The sequence below is a fragment of the Antennarius striatus genome, chromosome 5 (genome assembly GCF_040054535.1).
Source record: "Antennarius striatus isolate MH-2024 chromosome 5, ASM4005453v1, whole genome shotgun sequence".
In the NCBI taxonomy this organism is placed as follows: Eukaryota; Metazoa; Chordata; class Actinopteri; order Lophiiformes; family Antennariidae; genus Antennarius; species Antennarius striatus.
The window spans coordinates 5,948,434-5,963,525 of NC_090780.1; the positions used below are offsets into that span (position 1 = coordinate 5,948,434).

Genomic DNA, 15,092 nt, shown 5'->3' on the forward strand with positions numbered 1-15,092 from the left:
GTTTAACCTCTGCATTAGGTCCTGAGAATAGAATATAGCTGTGGAACCAGGATCTAAGAAAGCATAAGTCTGAATAATCTCCTGCCCCTTGGTGGACTTGACCTGCACAGGAATAATGGAGAGTATGGAGCGAGCGCTTCCGGCCCCTGCATGACCACATGTTTGGGTGAACACTGAAGTAGGTGGTTTGATGATCGGTGGTTTGTTTGCCTTTTGTGACTCTGGTTTTACATTTATGTGTAGTACAGTGTGGTGTTATTGGTTACAAATCTCACAAATCAAACTTTTATTACAATCCCGGCTTATGTGTCCAGTACATAAACACCCAAAACAAATCCCTTTTTCTTTTAAAAGTTGAATCTTGTCTGTGTCTTTTGCTACTAAATTGACGACACGTCTTCAATAAATGAACAGCACTGACAACATAAGCCTTCCTGCTTTTCATTTTTTGTCCTTGATCGCTCCTCACTGCAATCCATTGGTGTTACGGCAGTGGCAAAACTACTTCCTTTTACTCTGTCCTTTGACTGTAGCTTAAAACTGCTGGCGGGATTTTGTGGTACGCCCAAAGATTGGATCTAACAGAGCTCTTACATGCTTCTCCAGATATTCAACCATATCATTGAAATGAGCCCTGTTATTAGATCTTTCCAAAATGTCCTGAGCCCTATTTCGCCATTACTCTCTTAATTTATAAGACAGCTTTGAAATAACCGCTCTCACATTGCTTGGCATGTCCAGTTCCTGCATGTACTGAAGCTCTTCCATTACATTGCAACATCCACGTAAGAATAAAGCATACGATTGTAAAGCTTTGACATCCTCAGATTTTATGTTTGGCCAAGCTAAAGCCTTTTCAATATACGCAGCGGAGATCTTATATTCAATTCCTAAGTGCTTTTCAAGCAGACCCTTTGCCACGATGTAGCCACACTCAGGAGCCATGTGCTGGCATCTGCGTACAAATTCCTTTGGATCTCCTCTTGTAAATTGTTCCAGGTAGTGTAAGCAGTCAACTTTGCTGGCCTTTTCCTCAACTCCTTGTTCAAATGCTTTAATAAAAGCTCTGTATTGAAATGGATCTCCATCAAATATGGGAATGTCTCGTGGTAGCAGAGACATTAGATGCTGTTGGTGAACAAGTGCAGCTGTAATTCCATTTTGTTTGTGCATTATATTGACAATATTTCCTGTTATATTTTGTTTCTGCTGGTAATTTACATATTGCTGATTACACTGATTTTCTAGAGCAGTTGTTGTTCCAGGTTGTAATACTTCCATTTTTTCCAAACGCTGTTGATAATGTAGATCAGCAAATGGTTTCAATAATGTTGATCTGTACCTTTCAGTTTGGTTTGGTTTGACATCCACAGCCTGTTGGTTGTTTTGTGGCAATGACCAATTCTCTTGAGTTGTTTTGCAAGCTGTGGGCTCAAATTCCTTTGCAATGGGATTAAGATGTTTAACTTCGTTCAAATTCGTCTTGGCTTTTTCAAAGTAAGAGTTCATGCCATCTGGATGGACCCGAGAGAAACCATGTCCATCTGAAGCTTGAAAAACTTCCAATTTATCATTACACACAGCTAATTCACTTTCCAATCGGAGCTGTTCCTTTTTCCTCCTAATTTGTTGTTCCTGTTCTTCCAATGAATGAAGCTCCTTCAAAGCTGCCACGCGAGCAACAAGTGCAGCTCTTTCGGCTACTACCTTTTGCACAGATGATGTGGTATTTGTTATTTCAGTGATACAACTCTGATGTAAATGCTCACCCACATTTGAAACACTGTCGTTAGGGTTTATATTGTCAACAATATTATCATCACCACTACCTTCATTCGTACACACTTGGTATTCATAGGTTAACACCCAGTCTTTTACATTCCTGATTAATTCATCATTAAATATCATTTTGGCTTTAAACCATGTATCATGCCTCTTTATCATCAAGTGACAATAACCCCATAAAATCATGCATACATCTTAAATCATGACAAAGGTCAATGAAACCACTAAGTGCATTTTATACATCTGATTTTTTACCATTTTGCATTAAACCTTGTATCATTTGTCTTAAATTGCGAGCTTTATTCAGCTTGGCTTTTCTACCAGTTTGCAGTCTGTCCGATTTGTCAGCGAGTGCTTTAGCAGAAAGTTTGACCACTCTTACCAGTATGAGTTTCACCAAGGCTGGTCCCAATGTCCGATTTGCCAGTGGGATGCGCACTCGCACTCGACACCTTGTCCTCTGCAACTCGCTCCTCAATATTTAAATCCAAAACGAAAAAGATTTTTCAACAAACCAGTTCAAAGTCAAATGTTCATCCTCTTCTGCAGCCAATGCATTGGACTTAAGCCGTAATGTACATACAAATGGCCATATAAACGTCAGTAGCACTACTCATACCTTGTCATTAAAAAACTGTATCCGATATTTTACCCGTTGGAGAGCTCCCGGCGTCCTCGCACACTCCTCTCCGGCATCTCCAAAGACAGGTTTGGATCCTCTGCAGCGTCTTTGGAGCAGGCGTTGTCCTATCCAGCGTCTCCCAAGCAGGCGTTGTTTCTATCCGGCTTTCCAACGACACGTGTAGCCCCAATTCAGCGTCCACAGCACAGGTGTTCCTCTGCACCTGCTGTGTCCAAAGCGCAGGTGAGCACACAAGATCAAGGTGCGAAAACACTCCAATCGAATGGCACCGAGCGTCCTTCTTTCTCGTTTTCCCAATCACCAAGGTGGAGAAACTTCAATAATTTCCAATAGTCAACTGAAGCTGTAGTTTTTTACTTTAATTGTAGAGGCTAAGCCACGCTTGAAGTCATTGAGGTTTCCACCGCTCTTGAGTAGTTGACGCATTGACGCGCTTCCTCAATCACCAGTCGACACGCCAACCTTTTGCATGAATGTTCTGTTTTATTTCCATTTAACTTGTCCTATAGCTTACAACAAAACAATTTAATGTTTGGCGTTTCATAGTCACAGTTAATACGCTATCAACGGTCAAAAAACTATTGATGCTTCCAGGCGGAAAGATCTCCGCTGGCCAACATTTGGTCTCTATTTATACCTCGTGACCAGTTATCCACAGGAGACTCAAAGCATCATTTGGCTCCTACACAATCTTTGTTTCATTGCAGCCATTTGCTAAAATAAAAAAAGTTTGTTTTATCTCTCATTAATGAACACTCAGCACCCCATCTTGACAGAAAAAAGAGAAATATAGACATTTTTGCAAATTAAGTAAAAAAGAAAAACTGAAATATCACATGGTCATAAGTATTCAGACCCTTTGCTGTGACACTCATATTTAACTCCCATGCTCCCATGCTCTCCTTGAAATGGTTCTACTTCTTCATTGCAGTCTAGCTGTCTTTAATTAAACTGTTTGGACTTGATTAGGAAAGGCACACACCTGTCTTTATAAGACCTTACAGCTCACAGTACATGTCAAAGCAAATGAGAATCATGAGGTCAAAGGAACTGCCCAAGGAGCTCAAAGACAGAATTGTGGCAAGGCACAGATCTGGCCAAGGTTACAAAAGAATTTCTGCAGCAATCAAGGTTCCTAAGAGCACAGTGGCCTCCATAATCCTCAAATGGAAGAAGTTTGGGACGACCACACGACTAAGCAATCGTGGGAGAAGAGCCTTGGTGAGAGAGGTAAAGAAGAACCCAAAGATCACTGTGGCTGAGCTTCAGAGATGTAGTAGGGAGATGGGGGAAAGTTCCACAAAATCAACAATCACTGCAGCCCTCCACCAGTCAGGGCTTTATGGCAGAGTGGCCTGACCGAAGCCTCTGCTCAGTGCAAGACATATGAAAGCCTGCATAGAGTTTGCCAAAATCACCCGAAGGTCTCCCAGACTATGAGAAATAAGATTCTCTGGTCTGATGAGACCAAGATTGAACTTTTTGGCATTAATTCTAAGCGGTATGTGTGGAGAAAACTAGGCACTGCTCATCACCTGCCCAATACAATCCCAACAGTGAAACGTGGTTGTGGCAGCATCATGCCATGGGGGTGTTTTTCAGCTGCAGGGACAGGACGACTGGTTGCAATTGAAGGAAAGATGAACGCAGCCAAGTGCAGAGATATCCTGGAAGAAAACCTCTTCCAGAGTGCTCAGGACCTCAGACTGGGCCGAAGGTTCACCTTCCAACAAGACAATGACCCTAGGCACACAGCTAAAATAACAAAGGAGTGGCTTCAGAACAACTCTGTGACCATTCTTGACTGGCCCAGCCAGAGCCCTGACTTAAACCCAATTGAGCATCTCTGGAGAGACCTGAAAACAGCTGTCCACCAACCTTCACTGTCCAACCTGATGGAACTGGAGAGGATTTGCAAGGAAGAATGGCATAGGATCCCCAAATCCAGGTGTGAAAAACTTGTTGAATCATTCCCAAGAAGACTCATGGCTGTACTGGATCCAAAGGGTTCTTCTACTCAGTACTGAGCAAAGGGTCTGGATACTTATGACCATTTGACATTTCAGTTTTTTTTTTCAATAAATTTGCAAAAATTTCTACATTTCTGTTTTTTACTGTCAAGATGGGGTGCTGAGTGTACATTAATGAGAAGTAAAATGAACCTTTTTTGATTTTAGCAAATGGCTGCAATGAAACAAAGAGAGAAAAATTTAAAAGGGTCTGAATACCTTCCTTACCCACTGTGTACTCACACACACACACACACACACACACACACACACACACACACACACACACACACACACACACACACACACACACACACACACACACACACACACACACACACACACACACGCACACACACAGATTGCGAAAGATGTGAACTATGTAATGACCTGTAGGTGGTGCCAGAGCTTCACTTATGTGCAAATGAATCGTGAAAACCAATCAGGCTGCGTTAGCCTCCTGGATGTTTTTCCTTCTTGAACGAGTTGGGATACCGGTGTCCGACACACATGGATCCTTTCTGCAAAGTATCACCATAGTGACCCCTGCGACATAAACTCAGTATCCCCGCAGTGATCCTGACGGTATGTTTTAACAGCTCGGTGCCTCAAGACGAGAAGCAGCGTAACATCAAACCGTTATGTTAGCTATGTTGTTAGCGTTAGCAGGCGAGGCAATTTTAAAGGACAGTTTCTGCCGAACAAGTGACATCTTTATTAGATTAAGAACAGCAGTCAATGGTTAAAATCACATGCTATATTCTACTTCAAAGATTATTTAACATGAGTCTTGATGAGTTGGCTAGCGTGTTGTCAGGCTAAGGTCAAGAAGCTGGCCAGTCTGACAGCTAACGCTAACCTAAGTAGTACCCAAGAGCCCATAATGGTGCCACCATTTGTGGTATAGCCATCAATGGTGCTACCAGACAAATATTATAACAGGTTGACACCGGAAGTTTGGCTTCTATCTTTTCGAATGTAAGGAGGAGGTCAGTAAGTTATAGCATCATTAGCTTGAAGCTATCTGTGTCTAAATATTTGAGATCTGATGAAGGTCGTTATACCTTGGAATTAGGACTGAATAGCGTATTTTTCTGTTTAAGATTACCAGCAGTAACTGCATTCTTATATATATGGATGGGAAATTGATAATGAAGTTTTGGTGTATTTGATGGGGATTGAATAAATATCTTCAGGCACAGTGGATGTGATGACAGCCATGTTTCCAGTGATTTTTGTTGTCACACAGACTGTCGTAGAATGGTTATAATATCAGTAAATAAACATACTGGTAGTAATCACTTCTGTACTTATCTGGAGCCACAGATTCTACTTTCTAAGTATGAGAGACTGGTTGCTATTTCAATGATATGTGATATTTTTGGCCACAATAAAAAGCTAGATATCCAGCTAAAGACAAATCACCAACAGTCATCTTATTGCTCTCACCTTAAATGGACATCATTTGTATTCTGAAATACTGTGGATTATAATTTATATTATAATTTATATTTATAATTATAATAGTTTTTTTTTCTATGGAGACAATTTCTTTTCTGGTTAGCGATTTATTGTTACAGAATAATTACATGATAAAGAAGCTCCCCTTCTTGCCTTTCTTTTGTTTTGTTTTTTCCCCGCAAAATGTTAAACCCATTTTATAGTTTAAAATACTCTCTCCTAATGACACAAAGACAATGCCAAAAATAATTTCAGTGATACTGAAAAAATTAAATATTTTCAACTATATAATATAATACTATATTATAATGTACTTCGACAGCCTTAGAAATCTTTAATCTGGCAACCTAAATTGGATGCATCTTAAGTAAAAACTGAACATTGTGCACAACATTGCTAAATTCTGTGAAACTTTTTAGGATTTTTTAAAGCTAGCTAAGAATTTAGGCCTGTGTTTAAATCAAATGTCTAGTCCTGTGAAACAAATAAATTGACAAAACATATCAAGTGTTAACTGAAGTTGACATATCTCTCTAATGCATCAGTATATGCAGGGTGCAATTTCTCAAAAAAATGGGGGGTGGACACTAGCAATCAATGGGTCTAATTCTTTTTTAGGTTAATGGTGGGTGCTATGAGCCTAAATTCCACATATTTGAACATTTATATTTAATACAAACTTGGAAAGACATGAAACATTCAATTTTCTATTCCTCCAAAGATTTGGAACATGGCCTAATTAGCCTTCAGGACCATGGATAAGAGCAAACATGACAAGAGGATTTAGGCTAATGCGAACAGTCTGTATAATCTAACATTAACACCCCATAGATTAAGATTTCATATCATGTCAAAATAACTCAGCAAATATAAGATGAAATGAACAATGTGCTCTAATGTCAGACTCGTGGCCTTTTTTGGGTTTCTGTTGGCATGTCATCTGCAGCATTTTGTCCATCTTTTATCCACGTCTCTGTGAAGTTCTGAGCAGGGGACAAACACCCAATGTATTTATGTGCATGGGGACGTTCACCAACATCCAGACTGCCGACAATTCTGTCAGACTGAAAGTTAGTGCCAGAAATGTAGACTATAGGCTTCCTGTAAGAAAACTCACGGCCTGCCTGTTATTTCATGTTTGTTTGTTTTTTTTAAATTATTGATGGGGTTGACCCCCTGTAGGAGCTAAATGATGTAGGAACCAATGTTGGCCGTGTTGGGTTTTTCCCCGGAAACATTGACAGTTGAACGCTGAACTCAGAATATTTATCTATTTGATGTAAACTGTTGGTGGAGTTATCCGAGAAACTAATTGAAATAAAACAGAGTATAAAGTGGTGTGTCAGACTTTTAATTATCCATAAGTACATCAGCACATCATTCACAAGTGTGTTGGAATACCTCAGTGGCTTAGTTTGGTTTAGGTTCTACAACTCCCAAAGATAAAATTCATTCAGTAGAGGTAGGGATGTAAAAATTCGATTCCCCCCATCTCCCCCAACAAATTGCATCCATAGTATATGACATATCATCTGTTCCTTTTGTGAACCTAGACTTGTATATATTGTTTTAGATATATCCTAGTGACAAAGTATTTGAACTCACAGCCACTTTACAATTATTTTTTCCTCAAAAAATGAGCAAGTCTTCTGTTAAAAAAAAAACCAAAATGTAAAAAGGCGCAATTACTTATCATTGTAATTTATGTAATTAGTTTGGTGAATATATATTACAGAATTCTGAACTATAATATTAAAGGTGAGACAGTGTCCAAAAAAGATTTATAAAATCTTTCATTAATCAGTATGTTTTATTATCAGTGTTTTTATTATAGTCTGAATGCATTCAGCATTCATATCCAATAATTATAATGTTATGCAAGTTTTTTCCTTTTAGTTTTAATTAACCAACTACATGATGGGGAACATGCATAGAGACAACAAACCTGAAGTCGGTGAAAGCAGTCTGATTTTCGTGTCCCCACTTCAGTGCCTGCATCAAATCTCCTAACCATAACTAAAAAGACATTGACTCTTTCTGGCCCGTCTGCCATTCTCTCTCTCTCTCTGTCTCTCTCTTTCTCTTACCCTGTCCTTATCATCACTGAATATCTTCCACCCAACCGGTCAAAACGGCTGGCCGCTCACCAGAGTCTGGGTCCTGCCCGGAGTTTGTTCCTCAATGAGGGTGTTATTCCCCACTGCTGTAGCTTAGGCCTGTTCTCTGGGGTTCTGTTGGGTTTTTCTGTCTGTTAAAGGGCTTTGAAATGTGTGTTGATGTGATTAAGCACTATGTAAATAAAACTTGATTGATTAGTAGGGTGGCACGGTGGCGCAGTGGGTAGTGCTGTCGCCGCACAGCAAGGCGGTTCCAGGTTCAAGTCCCACTCGGAGTTTGCATGCTCTCCTTGTGTCTGCGTGGGTTCTCTCCGGCTTCCTCCCACCCCCAAAAACATGCGCTTTAGGTTAACTGGCCATTCCAAATTACAAAATTGTAGTATGTGTGTAGGTTCCACACTATGGAGCTTGGCTTGACGCTCTCACTAATCCCCTCGTTATCCACATCGAAGAGAAAAATCCACAGGACTGCTCGTAAAGTTTAAACTGTTTACTTAAGCAAAACCAAAAAAAGGGGGTGATACAGAAAAATATTGAAATTGTACATTAAGCATCCATCATAACCAAAACTTTTACCACGGGGTGGCTAGGTAGAGAGTTAGCGAGGTAAAAAGGAAGGAGAGAGAGAGAGGTCAAAAAACCGTGTGGCTCCACTCTCGCCTGCCCAACTGACTGAATGACTGACCTCGCGGAAGCCTCAACCAAAGTAATTAAAGGTGCACAACAACTTAAAAACACCAAACTTCCATATATGCTCCCATCCATTACAAATATCATATAAATGACATTTATCCATTTTAAACTCCAAATACATTTTAAATGATTAATTACAGTATCATTCAAATGAACTGAAAATACCTGTAAATAGGCCTTTTACTTCCTTCCTAATCAATTAACTTATATTGCTATGAATTTTAACTAATTTTAAATTATTTATTAACCTTTTTCAACCAAAAATCGAAGAAATGCATTTAGGCTCCTACATTACCGGCCCCTAATTGTTATCAATGTCCTTGAAACAATTACTCGAACATGTTTAAATTAAAGGAGCCTATATGCCACAATGTTACTTAGTTCAACTATCTAACGAAATCTTCCTTTTGTTGATTCCATCCAGACTAGGTGTCTGGCTTCAGATTCAGTCCATCAATTGTCCTCTGATTCTTGAAGAAGACATAGCTTTGTTATTGGTCGACAAAGCTCGTTGGTCTTGGTCTTGACCTTCACTTGGCGAACGAGGCCCTTCTTGTCAGGAAGAGTCTCCACAATTCTTCCAAGTGGCCAGGAATTTCTGGGTGAAGTGTCATCCACAATCAGCACCACGTCACCGACACAGAAGTTTCTTCCAGGTGTGGACCACCGTTGACGTTCTTGGAGCTGTGTGAGGTATTCTTTGCACCAGCGTTTCCAAAAGATGTCTGCAAGGTACTGGACCTGTCGCCATCTGCGGTTAGCGTAATGGTCGTCTTTGTCAAATACCCCTGGTGGTAACTCGGGCTTGACCTTGAGCAACAACAGGTGGTTGGGCGTTAAGGCCTCTTAAGTCGTTGAGGTCTGACGATGCCTTTGTGATCGGCCTGCTGTTTATGATGGCCTCAGCTTCACACAACAAGGTATGGAGACCTTCTTCATCCAAAAGCTGTTCTTTCACTGTCACACTCAAGATTTTTCGCACAGAGCGAATGAGTCGCTCCCAGCTTCCCCCGTGGTGGGAACCTGTTGGCGGATTGAAGTGCCACTGGACACTCTTTTGTTGCAAGTGTTTTGCAATCTTGCTGGTGTTCCATTCTTTAATCAATTTCTTCAACTTCAACCAACTTCAGTCAGTTGACTGAAAGTTGGTCCCATTGTCTGAGTACATCTCTCTGACCTGTCCTCTTCTGGACACGAATCTTCTGATTGCATTAAGACATGCATCTGTGTCAAGTGAAGATGCAACTTCCAGATGTATGGCTCGTATGGCAAGACACGTAAAGATGACGCCATACCGCTTTACTTGTCCTCTTCCTCTTTTCACGAGGAATGGGCCAAAGTAGTCGACTCCAACTCTTGTGAATGGAGGATCATCAGGCAAAACCCTGCACCTTGGTAGATCGGCCATGAGTTGCTTGCCAGCGGGTCCATGTAATTTTTTGCAGGTGACGCACTTCGACAGAAATTTTCTGATGGCTCCATTTGCTCCAGGGATCCAGAATTTTTGACTTAGTTGAGCCAACATGTGGTTCCTTCCGGCGTGAGCTGTTAAGTCATGGATGTGTTTCAGCACAAGCCTTGCGATGTGCGACTCTTTGGGCAAGATTGCTTGCTGCTTGGAATCATCCGGCATTGCCGCACGACTCAACCTTCCACCGACTCTTATGACTCCATCTTGAAGAACTGGATTCAACTTCTGGAGTGAGCTAGTTCTCTTCACTCTTTGGCATTCTTTTAGCATTGACAAGTCTTCTTTGAAGCCTTGTTTTTGACAATATTTCACGATTTCTGTCTCTGCCTTGGTTAACTCATCACAAGTTAGGTGTGTTCCCTTGTAAACCTTCTTAAATTGACTCATTCGATTTTCTTCACTTGATGAGTTTGGTTCCTTTCTCTTTGCTTCCAGTTTCTTCAGCAAGTCTTTCAATCTCAGAAACCAAGCAACGGCACGCTTTAGCTTCGTCCAGGATGAGTAGTGGATCATCAACTGGTCCACTGCATCTTTAGGCTCATGCGCCTGAATGGTGTACACTTGAGCTCTTTTAACCTCTGAGTCATCGATGTCAAGCATTCCAGGATCTGGATTCTTTGGCAATTGATCTTGTGCATGGAGCAAGAAACCTGGTCCTGAAAGCCAACTTTCATTTTTCAAGAAAGCTTCAACTGTCTGTCCTCTCGAGACATGATCGGCGGGATTCAGAGTAGTATTGACGTATCTCCACTGTGAAGTCTGTGAGTGCTCCAGAATAGCTGAGATTCTGTTAGCAACGAAAGTCTTGAATCTTGTGCCTTCACTGTTCAAGTACTTAAGCACAGATGTGCTATCCGTCCAAAAGATGGACTCTTCGAGTTCCAGCTCAAGCTCTTTCCTCAGAAGCCTGTCCATCTTGACTGCAACTGTAGCTGAGTCAGTTCCATTCTTGGAATGGTTGGAGACTTCAAGGGTGCGACCCTTGCCTTTGCCATAATCAGGGTGGACTGTGCTTCACCACTGGCAGAGCGCAGCAGCAGGTAGCTTGTTGTTCCATAAGCATCTTCGCTCGCGTCAGCAAAGTGATGTAGCTGTGCACAGACTGGTGCACACAACTGCTTTGTCTTGACACATCTGTTGACTCCAAACTTCTCAAGCTGTTGCAGACTAGATATCCACCTTTTCCAGTTCTTGGTGACACTGTCTGGCAGGTCTTCATCCCAGCTATACTTTTGCCGGCATAATTCTTGCAGCATTTTTTTGGCGGGAAGTATTGCTGGAGCAAGGAAGCCCAGTGGATCAAAGATGGAGCTGACGACAGAAAGCAGGCCTCTCCTGGTGTGGGGTCGATCTTTGAGGTTGACCTTGAACTTGAACTGATCTGATTCAGCACACCATTGGATTCCCAATGCTCTCTCTGTCGGCAGGCTGTGTTCATCTAAGTCCAGATCTTGAAATCCTTGGGCTCTGTCCTCTTCAGGAATGGAGTTGAGCAACTTCCGGCTGTTGCTTGCCCATTTCGTTAGCTGAAATCCACCTTTTGCCAACATGCTTCTCAAATCCGCACAAAGGGTGATTGCTGTGTCTTCATTCGCTGTTGACTTAAGGCAGTCATCCACGTAGAAATTTGTCTTGACTGTCTTGGCAGCTTCTGGACCAAATTCTTCCGCAAAGTCTGTTGCACATTTTTGAAGTGCGAAAGTTGCAACGCTTGGTGATGATGTTGCACCAAAGATGTGAACTAACATCTTGTGTTCAACAAGCTCTTGATCATAATTACCATCAGGCCACCACAGAAACCTGAGGAAATCCGTGTCTTCATCGCTGACTCTGACCTGGTAGAACATGGCCTCCACATCAGCCATAACCGCCACACTGTCTTGTCGGAACCTCATGAGGACCCCCACTAGAGAGCTTGTTAGGTCTGGCCCCTGCAGAAGCTCTTGGTTCAGCGATGTTCCTCCAAAGCTTGCTCCACAATCAAAAACAACACGAAGCTTTTGCTTGACTGGATGTCTGACCCCGTGATGAGGCAGATACCATATTCGCCCCTCAGTGGGCTTATGTTCAGCACAGTTGAGCTTCACCGCATAGCCTTTCTTAAGGATGTCATCCATGAATGCGACATATTCTGCATGAAACTTGACATCTCTTGAGAATCTTTTCTTTAAGTTCAACGCACGTTGTTCAGCGACTGATCTGTTGTTGGGCATGCACAATAACTTGTTCTTTACTGGAAAACAGACACTGTAATGACCATCCAAAAGTTTTAAGGATTGGGACACCATGTTAATGAACTGGTGGTCATCCTTTGACATTTCAATGTCTTCATTTAGTCCAGCATCAGGAAAGTCTTGTTTGAACTGCTGTTCCATAGCTCCTCTAGCTTGGCTACTGTGATTCGATTTGCAGCGACTTCCTTTGAGTTGTTTGTCTCCATCATATCGTTTCCACCTCTGAGCGGTCCGTTCACTGTCCAGCCTAATATTGTTCTCACGGCGTACGGTCCGTCGTCCACGCTGCTGATCACTTGTAGTGGCTCCATCGCCCTGGGAACGTTTGCTCCGATGAGCAATCCAATCTCTGCTTGGATAGTGGGAAGCTTCACCTCCTTTAGGTGAGGCCAGCTATTAATATCCTCTTGGCGGGGAATGTTATCCTTGGTTACCGGGATGGTTTTCTGTGAATACACCTCGGAGAGTTCGATGAACTTGTCACCATCCAGGCTACTGATTTCCAGTCCAGTCACAATACAGGTGTTCACCATAGATACATTTCCCATTGTTCGTAATGAGATGCTTGTATTGCGTCCATTCATGTTGAGTTGTTTAATCAATGACTCTGTAGCAAATGTGGCTGAGCTACCTGGATCCAAGAATGCGTACGTTGTCAATGTCTTGGTTCCCTTTTGTGCCTTGACACATACCGGAATAATTGAAAGAACACAGTCTTCCTTACCGGCCCCGGTGACACCAAAGGCTTCCATCATTTGCACAAGGGCACTTGATACTGACTGTTGCTCACGGCTGTCTTTTGCTGCTTCTACTTGTGAATCTTTAGTGTTCATGTGCAGCAATGTAGGATGCAGTCGAGAACAGTCCTGACATTGAACCTTCTCTCTGCAGCTGCTACTTATGTGACCATGTTTCAAACATGCAAAACACAAACCTTTGCTTCTTAAGAAGTCAATCTTTTCCTTGTGTGGCTTGCTCTTGAGTTTTCTGCAGACTGTGAGGCTGTGTTGCTCTCCTTTGCAATAAACACAAGGTTTGCTGTTGGCATCCACTGAGACTGGTTGCGTCTTTGATGTTGCTTGTTTGTCGTTTTCCATCTTTGTTTTGTGTTCGGTTCTGGAGGGAACAACAGCTGTTGTGAACACTTTCTTAGGTTTTAGTATCTCTGCGTATTGTGTTTTTGGTTTCAGCCGAACTGGGTCTCTCGTACTGGTGTTGGTTTCATTTAGGTTTCCAAAGAGTGGGTGCAATATATACTTGACCTGTTTGTTGACAAAGTAGACAAAGTCCTTAAACCTCGCTCTTTTCTTTGTCTGCTCTTGCAAGTCGCAGGCATACCTTCTCCAAACTTCTTTGAGTTTGTACGGAAGCTTGTTAGTCAGTGCCTTTATGTTAGCTGTATTGTCCAAGTCTTCCATGTAGCTAATATCTGTCATTGTGTTGGAACAGCCTGTGAGAAATAATGCGAAAGACTGTAGAGCAGCGCCATCTTCTGATTTAATTGTAGGCCAGTCCAAGGCCTCCTTTATGTAGGCTTCTGCTATCATGTAGTCATCGCCAAAAAACTCATTTAGCAGTTGCTTCGCTTTAGCATAGCCTGCTGAGGATTCCATGTGGATGCAACTCTTCACCAGCTCATGCGGTTGTCCACTTGTGTACTGCAGCAAAAACTGTAGGCGGTCGCGGTTGTCACTAATGCGACCTTCAACTCCATGTTCAACGCATCTGATGAAGGATTTATATTCCAGTGGCTCACCCTTGAATATGGGAATGGTGAGATCTGGAAGTAATGATGCTTTGTGATTCCTCACAAGGTACTCTGTAACATTGGCTTGTTGAGTGATAGCCTGACATAGACTATCAAGCACTGTTCCTTCATTGACTTCCATTTTCAGGGCTGATGAGGCTCTTTGTGGTGCTAAGCTATCAGGCTCTAGCCTATCTTCAAGTTCCGCTTTTGATGTGGCTGAGGCCTTTTGTGGCGATGCAGTCTGCACAGTGGGTTCAACATCACGTGTAGGAGTGATGAGCTCTGGTGGTGGTTGAACGGCTATGTTCACCTCCCCTTTGGTAGGCTGTTTGTCACTTCCAGTGCTGCTCCTGTCCGTTTGTGTGTGTTCATATTTTTGCAAAACTTCCATTTTTGCATCCGCCTCAGCAAGAGCTGTTTGCATTGCATGCATTTCCTTTCTAGCCTTTATTGCAGCTTCTATTCTTTTTTGTTGTGCTTCAAACTCTGCCTCGCGACGTTTTTCTTCAGCTTGCAGTTGGGCCTCCCTGCATCTTTTTTCTGCATTCCACTCCGCTTCTTCCTTTTCTATTGCCAACCTCTCTTGTAAAGCTGCCGCTTTTGCCTTTAATGCTGCACGTTCCATTTCTGCCTTCATTCTGGTTGAGGATGATGATGACAAAACACTTCCGCATAGAGAGCCAGGTCTGCTTATGTGGTTAGCAGTATATTTGGATGTTGTGGACCTACTATCTGCAGGTGTTACTTGTTGATCATACTCTTCAGCCTGTTGAGACCTTTTCATGACCTCTTTCATCCATTCCTCAGACTTCCAGAAGAAATCATGCATTAATTTATTTTTAGGCTCATACCAATTTTTTTGGTTATCAGCAAATTCTTCTTCAGTCACGAATCTTTCCAAACCGGAATTTAGGTCGCATAACTCCTGA

The 15,092-nt window shown here is 42.1% G+C and overlaps 1 protein-coding gene across 4 annotated transcripts in view; it reads left to right on the forward strand.

The window, feature by feature from the left end:
* The first annotated feature begins 4,877 nt into the window (after positions 1 to 4,877).
* ip6k1 (inositol hexakisphosphate kinase 1) overlaps positions 4,878 to 15,092 on the forward strand; it is a 67,892-nt gene continuing 57,677 nt past the window's right edge. For 3 of the 4 annotated variants that reach the window (XM_068314956.1, XM_068314952.1, XM_068314954.1), the window contains exon 1: positions 4,878 to 5,022. The gene's annotated coding sequence lies outside the window, so the exon portion shown is untranslated. The remainder of the gene's footprint in view (positions 5,023 to 15,092) is intronic. The other variant, XM_068314953.1, reaches the window with a different exon arrangement.